This window comes from Adiantum capillus-veneris, chromosome 19 (genome assembly GCF_014529385.1).
Source record: "Adiantum capillus-veneris isolate H3 chromosome 19, ASM1452938v2, whole genome shotgun sequence".
In the NCBI taxonomy this organism is placed as follows: domain Eukaryota; kingdom Viridiplantae; phylum Streptophyta; class Polypodiopsida; order Polypodiales; family Pteridaceae; genus Adiantum; species Adiantum capillus-veneris.
The window spans coordinates 59,859,426-59,874,638 of NC_140949.1; positions in this window are offsets into that span (position 1 = coordinate 59,859,426).

The window sequence follows — 15,213 nt, forward strand, 5'->3', positions numbered from 1 at the left end:
TTCAGGACTCTGTAGAATATTTTGAATGAGAGGAGGATGACAAAGGCTCCAATAACCCAAGTGAGCAAGAAGAAATGATAACAAATGTCAGGTTTTATAATTTTTCAAATAAAAATCCTAGACGTCAAGAACACTACAAGAAAAAGAGAGCTGAAAACAAACCAAGGGAGAACCCTATGCCTAGACTAAGAGCAAATCATAGTTTTTGATGCTTGTAAAAGCAGAAGATTGTGTTAAGAACGAAATATCTAGAAGGTTATCTAAATCGCAAGATCCCAAGATGAAAGAGAGCATAAAGGACCTGCAAAAGAATACCAAAAAGTTGGATTCTGAAACAAAATCCAAAAAAACAAAAGAATCAACATCAAATGAGTTTGAAGAAACTAACTGGAAAAAGGTGGAGAGGAAGAACAAGTACCGCAAGCATAAGAAGACTCTTAGGGAGGTGTGGACAACAGAAGTAGAAAGTGGGGAGTGAGAAGGCGATAAGGAGGAAAAAATGAGTGTGTCACCCCACTAGAGAAAGTTCATTGTCCAAGATCGGAAGGCACTGTTGATGCAACCTCTAAGAGAGTGAAAAGAAAAGAGTCCTACAGCGGGCTTGAGGATGCAAAGAAGATAAATTTGGCAAGACTCAAAAAATACCCATGACCAGCCTACATAGCAACGGATCTACATTTGGAAGAGGAAGAGAAGCTTGTAGGTCTTCTCAAGGAATACAAGGAGGTGTTTACTTGGTCCTATAAAGACCTAAAGGGAGTAGATCCTATGGTATGTTAGCACACAATCCCATTGTAGCCTGATGCAAAGCCCAACCGACAAAGACCTTACACTTACAATGATACATTTGCTACGTGCATCAAGGAAGAGATTGAAAAATTAAAGGAGACCGAGTTTATCTACGAGATAGGACACATGGACTGGGTGTCTCCCATAGTGGTAATGCCTAAGAAAAATGGGAAACTTCGAGTGTGTGTGAATCTAAAGAAGGTTAATGCCACCATGATAAGGGATAATTATCCCTTGCCTATTACTGACCATGTCTTGGAATGAGTGGCCGGTAAGCAAGCATACTCCTTTATAGATGGATTCTTAGGATATAACCAACTTGCCATTTCTCCTGAGGATCAATACAAGATAGCGTTCTCCACAAAATGGTGTATATATGCATATAGGGTGATGCCTTTTTGCCTGACCAATGCCCCAATCACCTTCTAGAGATTGATGGCTTTAACGCATACTTGAGGATATTCTTGAAAAATATACATGGATGACCTATCTGTGCACTGTCACTGGAAAGATGAGCATACATAGCACCTCAAAAAAGTATTCAAGAAGTGCAAGACTTAAACAATCTATCTTAACCCAGAAATGTCCATATTTATGGGTAGACAAGACAAAATCTTGGGACATATTGTCTCAGCAAATGGCATATCTACCGACTTGGACAAGATAAAGATAATTGTAAAGTCGCCTATGCCAAAAAACACAAAGTAGGTACAATGCTTTGTGGGACACTGGAAGTATTACAAGAGTTTTATACACATGTATGCTATCATTGCCCAACCCCTGTATAGACTCATATTATCCTTTGTGAGGACGAAGGAGTGTGAAGAATCCTTCAAAAAGTTAAAGAAAGCACTCATATCTGCTCCACTCTTGAAAGAACCGGATTGGAAAAAGATCTTTCATGCTCATATTAATGCTTTGGAATTTTCTATTGGATGCATCTTGGCCCAACCAGGAGAAAGGAATATGGATTTCCTAGTATGTTATGCCAGTAGGCAGCTTCATAGTGCTAAAATGAACTATACAACCACGAAGAGAGGGGCTAATGATGATATATGCTCTTAAGAAATTTTGGCATTATCTCCTTGCAAACAAGTCTATTTTTTCACTGATCATCAGGCCCTCTTATATCTTGTAAACAAACCACGCAATACCGAAAGAATTGTACGATGGTTTATCATATTGCTGAAGTTTGAATTTACTGTCGTGGTAAAAAAAGGAAAGACTCGTCTAGGAGCATATCACCTTTCTAGACTACCAAACGGAGAATCTCTAGGAGGGGTAGACAATGACATCCCTGACGCATATCTCTTTAACATTGAGATGGTACCAAAATGGTCTCACGAGACAATCAGTTTACTATCCTACGGAGGAGAGTTTGATAGAATGAGACAGGAAATTAAAAGACAAACGGCTTGATAATTTCTATATTTCCAATTACTTGTCGCACGTTTTTATCAATTGGGCTAGGACAACATTTTGCGGTTATGCATAAATCTAGAGGAACATGATTGTTATCTTTTGGAAGCACATATTTAGGACTTAGCATTTCATTTTCACCATAGAAAACATACCAGTGCTTGCAACAATTAGGAGTTTTTTGGCCACATATGCGCACTGATGTTCAAGGGTACAATACTAACTGTGAAACCTGCAGGTCTAACCCACTGTTAGAACATGCTACAGTGTTTCAGGTGACTTGCACCACAATGGAGCCAGTACATTGTTGAGTATATGACCACGAAAACATTTCTGAGACATACCTCTAGGGCATAAAAATGAGCAATAGAAATAGAGGTTCAAGATTTTCTACTAATTGAGCATCAGCTATATAAGAGAGGAAAGGACAATCAGCTCACAATGTGTGCAACCAAAAGCATGTATTTACCCATTATAGAGCAGGCACGTGAAGGACCCAGTGGAGGCCATTTCTCACGGGATAAAATGAACAAAATTGTTTTAATCGTTAGAATATGGTGGCTTACATTATACATGTAAGTTGACAAATATGTTAAGAGATGTGATGTGTGTCAACGTACCAAAGTACGATGAAGAGAGATGACATGCCTCTATCTACACTCAAAAAAGGCGACAAAAGGAGTTTTTTAGTAAGTATGTACGCTCAAAAGAGTTTAAAACAAGAGATTATGTCCTGGTTTACACATTGAAACAACATGCAAAAAAATAAAAAGCAAGGTATGGGACCCTTGGTGATCATTGATATGTGGAGCCGTCAAGCTCGCTACATTAGAGGGGGAGGAGATGCCAAATTGGATTAGTGGGTGTCGGCTTTAAAAGTACCATTTCCCACTAACCTAGAACATGCTTCAACAAATCCATGTGGAAAGGAAACGCTCACAAGAAAACAACAGGTGGTAAAAGAATCTGAATAAGAAGCTAGGGTGCACATGACAAAATGGTAGCTTCTATGACAACAACAAACAACATCATGGACCACCAATATGGATCAATGTGATCAAAGTGATCGAATTTGAAGAGGAGCATACAATGGAACCAACCATAAAAGTTAAGCTTGGAGGTAATCAAGTGAAGGCCAAGGCAGCACTGGATTTCGGAGCTCAAGGAAAAACCTCATTTCCTACAGCTTATACCAAGAGTTGACACTCGAGGTGCAACTTCAATCGACACATCATGGAATTCAAAGTTGCTTGGAACACTCAATCAAAGCACTTGGATGGGTGGTGATACATGTAGAGGTTAATTAATATATCTACCCGCATACGTTTTATGTGGTAGAAGATAAGCTAGCACAAAATCCATTGTTACTGGGCCATCCATGGCAACAACATTACAATGTACATATTGATTGGAGCTCTGATATGGTCAATATTCTACACACAACCACAAAACAAGTAGCTCCCCTTGCAACATAAAAAAACAACAAACTGTTGGCGACGAACCTACCAGCTAGGCGCAACCAACCCTTACGCACTACAAATAAGAAATGGCTTCCAAAAAAGAAACGCAAATGATAGTTCTACTACGAAGCTGAACAATGAACATAGTCCAAAGAATCTATCTGACCACCACCAAACAACAGCCACCAACAACACCGAAGCAAGTTTGGGCCAGAAAGGAAATGGCTGCACAAGTTAAGCCTACCCAGCATCAGGCTACCTCAAAGAGGACAAATGACAAACTACAATAACAACCCCGAAGGTATAATCAGGTATGGGTGCCGAAGAAACTTCTTGCTACATAAGGTAATCAAGAGAAAATCTGGATTCCAAAGTGGCACTCCCTACAACATCAACCTCACAGAGCACACCAAGGCCAAAGTCATATGCTCCACAACTAGTGGTGCAACAAATTTGGGTATCCAAGCAACTATGGCAAGCTCCAAAGAACCAAATGAAAATTTGGATACTTAAACATGATAGGTTAAGGTGGGTGGATTAGTGTGCCATTCATGCTAATAGAATGCTTTAGAGAGGTTAGTGTAGAGCTTGAGAGAGAGACTACTACACAATACAATAGAGTATAATTGCAGATGATAAACTTAATATTATTCAACATAATATGCCTCTATATAGGTATATACAAATAGACACAACCTTCTGACACATGAGCACAAGATGTGGCTGCCTATGCACAAATATAAAAGTATTTGTATTTGAAAGATGATTTGTTTTTCCACAGTGTGTGCACTTTAAGTTTCTTTTGTGGTTGCGATTGTAGCAATTGGATGAGATTACAAAAGCGCCATTGACTGTTGTTGATTGCCTTTGAGTTTCTTTTCGTGATCTTGAAGAGAGTTTAATACATCTTCAACTTTAGGGATTGGGTCTTTCTCTTTAAGCACTGCTACAATTTGTCCAAAATCTACAACTGGTACTGCTTTGAGAAGCACAACAATTTGATCTTCATTATCAATAGGGAATTCTATACATGCCAACTATATGCAAATACTTTTGAGCCATAAGCAATCCGTAAAGTTGAATCTTTAATGTAGTTTTAGAATGCTTGGCAATAAAACCAAAATGTTGTTCTAAGGTTATCCATGCTTCATGTGCAGTGGTGCAATCATCCAAATAATGCACAAAGTTGTCATCAAGTGAAGTGATCAAAATGCCAAGAGCTTGCTCATCCTTAGCTGCAAATTATGCTAAGATTTGTCGTGTTTCAACTCTATCATCGTCCCTTATTGTCTTAATGACAGACCATACGTACTTGCTTTCACATTAAGTAGCCCTTCCTTTTTACTTGCCACGTGTGAAACCCATGGTTGTTGCATTTTCCGATTCTCTTCTCTCCCATGATGGTGCACTCTTGTGTGGGGTGAGAGGAAGGTGTTACCCGGGTGATTGGGCAGTTTGTTTGAATGGTTTTACAAATTGATTGTGAAGTCACTCTCCAATATTGTGGAGTACCTCTTCACAAATTTTTGATATGGCCCAAGGTTGAGGAGATTCAGAATCAAAGATTTGCAGAATTTTGAAGATTTTGGTGAGCACAAAAGAGCCCTGTTGATAGTGGCAAGAGGGCTTTAAGGGGCTCTGCAACTTTGAGGGAGAGGAAGGGCCCTTGGGCTTTTGAGGTGTAGCTTCATGGGAATTAACCCCAGCGGCCTTTAGATGTGTGTGGGATGCAACCTCAATGCGTGAGGGCCTTGGGGCTTAGATGTGTGGGACACAACCCCAGCGAGTGATGAAGGACGACCGGTTTGCAAGGTGCAGAAGACGAGGTCCGGTGAGATGGTAAGGCGCCAAAGTCAGGCAGGTAAAACCAGTCACTAGCTGGAGGCAATCGGGCACTACTGGTCGATTGAGGAGCTTGGCGAGTTGGGGGGCTTGGCTGGTTGGACGGCGGATCAGGGGCGCAACGGGTTACAGTCATTTCGGTCCATTCAAACCCAAAAAGAGATAAAAAATCAAATTTTTTGATGCCGGTGAGGTCCTCCAGTTGCCCCCTTTGACCACGCTTGAAAAACTAAAAAGTTGGCCTATGGTTCCCACTTTGTCTTGTCAACATAGGCACACAAACAAACAAACAAACAAACACGCACACACACACACACAAAGACACACACACACACACACATGATTAACAAAATTGATGATAAATACCTTGAATCTTTGCCAAAGTTGGAGGTTGAGCACTCTGCACTCGCAAAGCACAACAATGCACACAATTGAAGAATCAAAATGTAGCTCCTGGTTTATACAATAAAATAAGAAAAAACATATAACATTAGTGCAAAGTGGAGCTTAATTGACACTAATTATTCAGTAATTAGCCAGGAATTGAACAGATAGGAGCTCAATTATCTCAATCAATTTGTGCATAAAGCGATACTAGGTTATAATGCATACTTATTGATCCCAAAACCTATTGTAATCACTCATGTAAGGGTAGTGGCTCTAGGCATTAATCCATGAACTTGCCCAAAACAAAAAAAATAGCAAATAGATTAGAGCTGATCTACATACAAAATTCAAAGCAATTGATTTGATTTTGTGAGCAAGAAGGAGACCCACAAGATCTAGCATAGGAGGGGATGCCTAGGATCTATTTAGATAGGAAATTGCTAAATTAAGCCATGCTCTGATACCACTTGATAGGTTAAGGTGGGTGGATTAGTGTGCCATTCATGCTAATGGCATCCTTTAGAGAGGTTAGCCTGTAGAGCTTCAGAGAGAGACTATTGCACAATAAGATAGAGTATAATTGCAAATGATAAACTTAGTATTATTCGGCATAATATGCCTCTATATAGGTATATACAAATACTCAACCTTTTGACACATGAGCACAAGATGTGGATGTCTATGCACAAATACAAGTGGCTAGTCTTTACACAAGGATTGTAAGGATTCTTCACGTGGGTTGTTGACACATGACTTTTTCTAGGTGGAAGAGATTGTTCACAGACAAGATGCAACAAAAGCCCGCATCCCAATGAAACAAAGAACAACACAAAAGCCAAATGCGGATCACAGATTCAAACAAGACTTTCAACAACATGTTACCACATAATAGAAATGCCACACCAACCATTGTCAATCAAAAAGCGAGCGACACACTTAGAGTGATTTTTATTTCACCCCAATCTTCTTGATATTGACTTAACAAGAAACCTCCACATCGAATGCCAATAAGAAAATCACTTATACCCTCCTCTTGCACAACAATAACTTTTCCTATGCATTGATCGAGTATGCATATAGGGTTGCACTACATGGACAGCATTAGCACTGCTTGGTAACCTATGCACAACACATACCCTAGGGCAATAAACTCTCATCTGGGAGGACTCCATCCGGGAGGGGGAGAGGCATTCTCAATGCAAACCCAAGAAGAGTACTAAAAGGGCACTTCTTTCTATGATGTTGGGTTTTGATTATGTTTGATTGCAAACATTTGGTGAACCCAAGTATATATGCTCGTATCTAATGTGATTCAATAGACAGATGAGGAAAAACATCAGTAATAATGAGCCTCTAGGTGTTGAGACGGTCCGGGGCGGGCAACAAGAAGAGTGGCCTCTAGACACCCTTCAAGGCTCCCGTGCTGCTCAATGGGGCTGGGGCACAACACAACACAAACCAAAACAACAAACCCACCGCCAAATCCCAACTACACAAGGGGCACCACCTAGTTTAAGAGCGAACTAGGACGCAAAAGAGGAGAATCGTTAGAGCAACCCACAAACAAGCAAGGAATTACACTAACCCTAACACCAATGGAATACTCTCACACACTAAAACACGAGAGAGAGAGAGATAGAGAGAGAGAGAGAGAGAGAGAGAGAGAGAGAGAGAGAGATAGTGCTCGGGCTGCTTTGAAACGTATCGGCGATGATCAAGCAAACACAACTATATATTTAAGAAAGAGAGAGAAAGGGGGAGGGGGTGCTTGTTGCATTAATACCTTCTTACAAATCTGTCATGACAAATCAAAGTGAGATTAGTACTTGTTCAACATAGCTTGCGTAAATTTCACCACAACACATCACTAGAAGAGCCACCCCAATCACTGTCTTAAGGCCAGGGGAGTCCTCTCCACCCTGTCGCCCTCTTACAGTATGTGGGATTTATGGCTAGATTGATGACAACACCAGAGACAAGCTATCAAGAACTTAAAAAAAAAACAAGACACTTACGCATCATTGTTGTCCATTACTTCACGTTGGAAAGGGAGACAAAATATCCAAGATTAGTCCAAATCCACCCTCCTTGATTCAGCGAATGTTGGGCTTACACTAGTAGGAGAAATGATAGATTTCCTACTCTCAATTGAATGATCACTCTCTCTCTTACAATGGCATAGATTTCCCTTGCTAATCCCCTATTACAACACATGCACATGCATAAGACAATGAGCTTCCACTCAAGATCTCCTTCTAGAGAGGTTGAGCTTGGCTTCTCAAGCTATAGCATAGTGCTCTTGCTTATGGCTTCCCCCTTTTATGCTAGCTACACCCTCCTTTTATAGCAATTTTGAAGGCTAGGGTTACTCCTCTAACCATGGTTGGGTTAGATTTTCAGCAATTTATCTAATTTCTTTTGCTTGGAATTATCAAGAAGTTGGTGGGGAAAGAGAGAGGAGAGAAATGGAGGTGATAGGACTTTTCATAGTGGGTTAGTGTTAGTAGAGTTAGTATTAATTTACAAATGGAATTGGATATTTACAATGGGAGTATCCATGTAGGATACAAATAAGGAAGAAAAACTCTTAGGAGGTAAGAAAAGGTGGATTTCTTACAAGGTTGATGCCTCCAAGGTGTCTCTGTGTACGGCCAATATTTTTTGACGCTTGTTGACGCGTCCAATAGCTTTGACGGTACATTTTTTCTCCACTCTTGACCTTCCTTGAGAGACAAGGTAATTGAAGCTGAGTAGTCAACCACCATGATCTGTTCTTTTGTCTTTTAAGTAAAGAGGTTGAATTTTGTGGTTTTTTGATAGATATGGGTATTTGGAGGAGGAAAAATGAGACTAGGTGGTTAATTTTGGAATGGAATTGTGTGTGGGAGGTATGAGTTCACCATGGTTTCTCTTATTCTTCAAGGTTGAGGAGAAGGTGAGTAGTGTGCAGAGAGGAGTGGTGAGAGAGATGGGGATGATGAGTGGGAGAAGTGTGTGTGAAAGAGGAAAATGATAAAGTGGAGAGAGAGTGTGGCTGCATAGCATGGAAAACTGGGGTCCACTAAAAATTAATCAAGCTCACAGCTGGTAGCTCCAAAATCATGAAAAAATTTGGAGTGATTATTCAAAGCGTGGGCTACATTTTCTCTTTTGACACCGCTCCAAATTCGGAGTGGAGATAGGTGCCAAAATTTCTCACCAAAAAAGCCTGTTTTTTATGCCTGCAAAAGTCTTTTAGTGGTCCCCTCCTTGTTGAATTTGTACAAAGCATCCAAGAGTGAGCCCCTCCTTTGTCATATTATAATACAAAGCATTCAAGTTGCCCTTGACCCATGCATGGAGGAGGATTATTGGTGAAATAAGAAATATATACATGGTGGGACTAGTGTATGGACTATTCATGGACTTTAGCTCAATGAGCACATGGTGTTAGAATAATGAGTAAAAATAATAATAAAATATGGAGGAGTTATGGATATGGAAAGATATTGGAATCATATGATATGGTCCCTCCTTGAATTATTTTTGGGTGAAAGAGGAAAAGATATGCAAGTAAATAATATAATAAAAGTAACCAATGAGTAGAAATTAATTTTTTGTTTTCACGTGGTGGTGAGGGTGAAAATGTGGGAGTGATTTGTATAAAGGAAAAATATGAGGTTAGAGTATGTACATATTGGCAAAAATAAAAATAAAAAAATATATTTATTGGTGTAAGAGGATGAAAGAAGGTGTACATAGGTTTAATAAAACACACACCTAAGTAGAAATATTTAAATAAAATACCAAAATAATTATAAAAAATCCCTATATTTAGGCCATATATACAATGAAATATTTACACACAAAGAGGCCATAATATACTTTTATTTTTTTATTTTTTTTATTTTTTTTGGCGCACCTAGCCCAGTGACTAGCTAGCTGAGGGTTTTTAAGAAGATATGGGAAAAGTCCCGTGACTCACGCACGCCTATGTACAGTGAAATGGTTAGGGATAGCCACAGTGTTTGGGTGATTTTGGTAGGGTGAGGTAATCACTGTGGCAATTACAAAGAGCCGAAAAAACGGCTATCATTAGCCCTCCCCCTGGATGATGGTATATTCATGTACCATCATAGAGCATCTTTTCCAAAGAGAGTGCTTCAGAGTCCTTGACGAGATCTTCATTGTTTGGCCCTCAGAATTTTGGCTGGAGTTACACTCATGCTTCATGTAACAATACTTACATAAGACAGCGGCCTTTGGACAGATCTTTGGTAGATCCTTTGGTAGAAGGCGACTCAAATAGGGCTTCAAGCGATACCCGTTTACTTTCCTGGAGTGCTCTTTACCATTCAAGTCCATAAGCTGATAGTAACTTGAATTGAAATCCTTCTTGACTATGTATGGCCCTTGCCATCTTGTTTCAAACTTGGCATCAAAACGATTGTCAAGTCGATTGTCATACCTTAGCACAAGCTCTCCTTCCTTGATGCCTTTGTCCTTCAGTTTCTTGTCGTGCGTTTCTTTCGCTTGTGTGGCTTTCCTCTTGTAGCACTCATATGCTGCTTCTCTTTTCCACTCAAGCTCCACTAACGTAAGAAGTCGATCCATCCATACCTCTTGATCATCTTGTGCTCTTTGCCATGAAGTCGCATTGTTGGAATGTTGAGCTCGATAGGCTGCAAAGCCTCTTGACCATAGACCAGTGAAATGGTGTGAACTCCGTGGCTTCCCTATATGTGGTTCGATATGCCCACAAGGCACCATCCAAGAAGTCATCCCATAATTTTGTCTTGTTTTGCACCATCTTTCTAATGATTCCTGCAATGACACCATTAGCCTTCTCCACCAAACCATTTGACTGTGGGTAGTATGGTGTGCTATGACGATGTAGAATGTGAAGCTCTTCACAAACTTCTGTGAGCAATCCTTTTCTAAACCCTGGACCATTATCAGAAACAATCTCCAAAGGTGTGCCAAATCTACAACAAATGTGAGTGTAGACGAATTTGCTCACTGTCTTCTCATTTACCTTTGCCACACTTTGTGCTTCCACACACATAGTCATATAGTCTACAGCCACTAGAATGTAGAGTTTACCATTTTTTGTCCTAGGCAGAGGACCCATAGCATCAATGCCCCACTTTTCAAAGGGTCCATTTGCAAGCACTATTTGCCTCGGGCCATGCACCAACCTTCTATTTCCATTTATCTGACAAGTGTGACAGCTTTTACACCAATGTTGAACATCCACATGCAAACTTGGCCAAACATACCCCGAAAGCAAAATCTTCTTCACAATTAATTCTTGGGCAAAATGACCACCACATGCCTCTTCATGCAAACCTTTTAGAATGGCTGGAATTTCCTTGATAGTTGGTACTCGTCTACACACTTGATCCTTCCCTCTTTGATAGAGGAAGCCTTCTAGGAAGAGATATACGCTTGCCTTCTTCATGAGTCTCCTCTTCTGAGCTTTTGTGAAGTCTGGTGGAAACTCACCCTCCAAAATGTAGCCAATGATGGGAGCCAATGACTCCAATCCCTGGTACCTCGGTTGCTTCACAGAAGCCGCCACCATGATGACCTGCACTTCTTTCTTTACACATGCAACGGCTTGTTGTGCAAGTAAATCAGCATCTTCATTCTGTTTCCTAGGAATATGATATAGTTGCACTTCTTCAAATTGATTAAACAATCTACGAATGGCATGAACTTTTGTCTGTAAGCTCTCATTCTTGCATGCCCAAATGCCTAAAATCTGTTTAACAATGAGAAGTGCATCTCCCTTTACCATGAGGCGTTGTATCCCTTGGCCAATGCACATCTTCAAACCATGAAGTAGAGTGTCATATTCTGCTTCATTGTTGCTAGCTGAACTTGGTAGATTGAACTTCTCTTTCATGACCACCTCTCCACTTGGGTTGAGCAACACTAGCCCTCCCCCTGCTTTTCCTGGGCTCGACAAAAAGCTCCATCAAAGAACAAAGTAAAAGCATTAGGAATACTTTTTGGTGGTGGCAATGGTAGGGTCTTTACTTCAGGCACCTTAATCTCCTTTTCGTGCACCCTATAAGTGAGAATCCTGCCAATTGTGCACGCACACTATCTTCTACCTTGAAAGAGTATTGAAACTCTTGCAACTCCATAATCCACTTTGAGATCCTAGTACTAAGATTCATTTGAGATGACACCCAAGGGAACATATTTTCTGCAGTGAGAATTACAAAAGGTTTTGGTAGCAGGTAGGATCTAAACTTTCTCACCGCAAATATGAGAGAAAGCATCATGAGTTCTGCTTCTGTGTAGTCTCTCTCCAAAGCATTCATGACCCTACTAGCAAAGTAGATGGGTCGCATCCTTGTACTGTGGGGATCTTGTTGTAGCAACACAGCACCAATTGTTTCTTTCCCCAGCACTAGAGCTAACAAAGAATGTGTACTCCCAACAAGGAGGCATGAGTGTTGGTAGCTCTGACAAAATGACTTTAATGTTACAAAAGTACTCTTCAAGCTCATCAGACCATGCAAATTCTACTTGTTGTGTCAACTTTTGCAAAGGGTGAAGTAACTCCGAGGCTAAGTGAATGAAGCGTGACATATACTTCACCTTTTGAATGAATGAGATGACCTCCTTAAGACTCTTGGGTGATGGTAGCTCAATAAGAGCCTTTGCCTTCGAAGGATCCACTTCAATGCCTTTGTAAGAAACTTTATGACCAAGCAAGATTACTTCATCCTCACCTATATGGCACTTGTCGGGGTTGAGTTGACCTCCCATGTCGTAGAGCTTCTTTAAACCTTCTTCTACCCTTTGTAGATGCAATGATTTTGAGCTATAAATACAGAAATCATCAATGAACACCTAATTGACTTTCCAAAGAATGCTTGAAACACCATATTCATGAAACGTTGGAATGTTGCAGGAGCATTTGTCAGACCAAATGGCATGACTCTAAAAGCATAACAACCCCAAGGAGTGATAAAGGTTGTTTTCAATTGATCCTCCAGTGCAATCCCTATTTGAAAGTAACCTGAGTAACCATCACACACAGTGTACTTCTCATGACCAGCTACCTCATTTAGTATCTCATCCTGGAATGGGAGGGGAAGTGATCTCTCTTTGTTGCCTCATTGAGGGGACGGTAATCCACACACACCCTCCACTTGCGTTCTTCTTAGGAGTGACAACAACAGGAGAGACCCACTCTGAATTCTCCACTGGATAAATGAACCCTGCTGCTAGAAGCTTTCTTACCTCCTTGAGTAAAGCCTGCTCCTTGATGACTCCTAGCCTTCGTAGCTTCTGAGCCTTAGGTGTGGCCTCTGGCTTCAACTCAATTTTGTGTTGAACAGCATCTACTCCACACACATCGGTGTAGTCTTTAGCAAAAAGCCTAGGAAACTTCCTTAGCACACATTTGAACTCCTCTCTTTCATCCTTTGTAAGTGTTGTTGATAGCATACCTTCCAGCATCCCTTCATCTTGATCACCTTCGTTCTCTTGAGGACCTACCTCCTCCAAGCCTTGACAAGAGGTCTCTTGGTTGCTTGGCTTAAACCTTACCCCCATGACTTCGATGGAAGACTCCTCTTCAGTAATGCTGCCGCTACTTTCTTCTTCTGAAGTGCTATCGGTCCAACCTTCTTCCGTCTCACTTTGAGATGATTCTTCATGGAGCTCCTCTTGGCGTTGCTCCTTCATGTCAAAGACAACCTTCTTGTGATTGTCATTCCTGCAAATTAGCTTTCCACTCTCCCAATCCTGCAAAGCTCGCATTTTCATTAGCCATGGTCTTCCTAGGATAAATGGGTAACCATTTCCCTTGGTAGACATGACATAGAAATCCACTGCCTTCTTAATGCCAAAGGCCTCCACAAAAACATTTTTACAAATGCCTACGCACCTAGCCTTGCTATTGTTTGACATCTTGACCCTAATTTCAGGTGTCTCATGGATGTGCATGCCTAGTTTTTGCATGAGTCCCTCTGTCATGATGCAAATTTGTGCACCCCATCCACTAGACCTTTCCTAACCAATCTCCCTTTGATGTAACAGTCTAGCACCGGTGTAATGTCCTCATTCATTTCAGCTTGTGCAATTTTTACAACAGGCACACTCTCTTTTACCTTTCTCCTAGTGCTAACTGCCCTTGTTAAATCCCTCCTAACTTGTGGACATAATGCAAGAAATTGAGGCCATGAAATATCAGGACCCTTACCTCTCATGTCTTCCAACAAGTTGTACGGAGCCATACCATGTCCAAGAGGGAAGTCTTGGAGGTTGATACGACGTCGAGTCCTCTTGGTTTCCTTGGTTCCCTTTGCCTTCTTGCCTTGTCCATGGTCACTCTGTGATGTGATTCCTTCTTTCTCTTTACCTTTTCCTCGGCCACGCTTAATTCCATTGGCTTCCATGTCAACCTCATTTGAATTTGTCACCTCTACCACATGCACATTTGGATCTGGCAACGGTGGAACTCCTTCTACCCCTTGTGGAGGTGGTCTTGGTCCATTTGGCCTCTGTAGAAGCCTTGGTTGTTGACCAGTTCCTTCACCTGCATTCATCACTGGGTAATTCAAGTTAGGCCTCCCTGGCTCCCCACGGGGCCAAGGACAATTATACATCCCATGTCCAGACTCTCCGCAATTCCAACATTGCAAGACTCTCCTAGGTCGTGGATCTCGCTCTTCAGACTTCTTTGCTTGTCCCTTTGGACCTACAGCTTGTGCAAGGTGAATTGACAGGCTGCTTAAAGATTCGTTTAACTTCTCAATTACTTCCGCCATTACCTCAGGAAGCTCCCTCGATGTTGATGCTTGTGACTTACCTTTGGGTCTAAGACCTTCTATTGGAACCTCTCCCTTAAGCACTTGAGTTTCCTATACTTCTCAGCAGCCCTAGTTTCAGCTGCATCAAAAGTAGCAGGTGCACCCGCCTCAACTTTTACCTTAAGGTCAGGAAAGAGTCCGGCTATGAACCTCTCCTTCTTTAAAAATTCTGCACCATCACCAGGGCTAGTAACATTTCGTATCCATAGAGCCCAAAGATGTAGAAACTCTTGCTTGTACAAGTAGTAGTCATCTAAGTCTTTTTGCTTATGAGAAACAATGTCTTGCCATAGTTTCTGAGTGTTTTGGGGATCAAAGAAGTATTTCTTAAAACGATTCAAAACTTCTGTGTAATTCCCTTAACTTCCTCAAGCAAAGAGTCAAACCAAGTACTAGCATCTTTCCTAAGGACCACCTCAAACATTTCTACACGTTCTTGATCGGTTACTATCCTCTTGATACGGCAAGACATCTTGAAATTTGCTAAAAATAATTCTGCATCC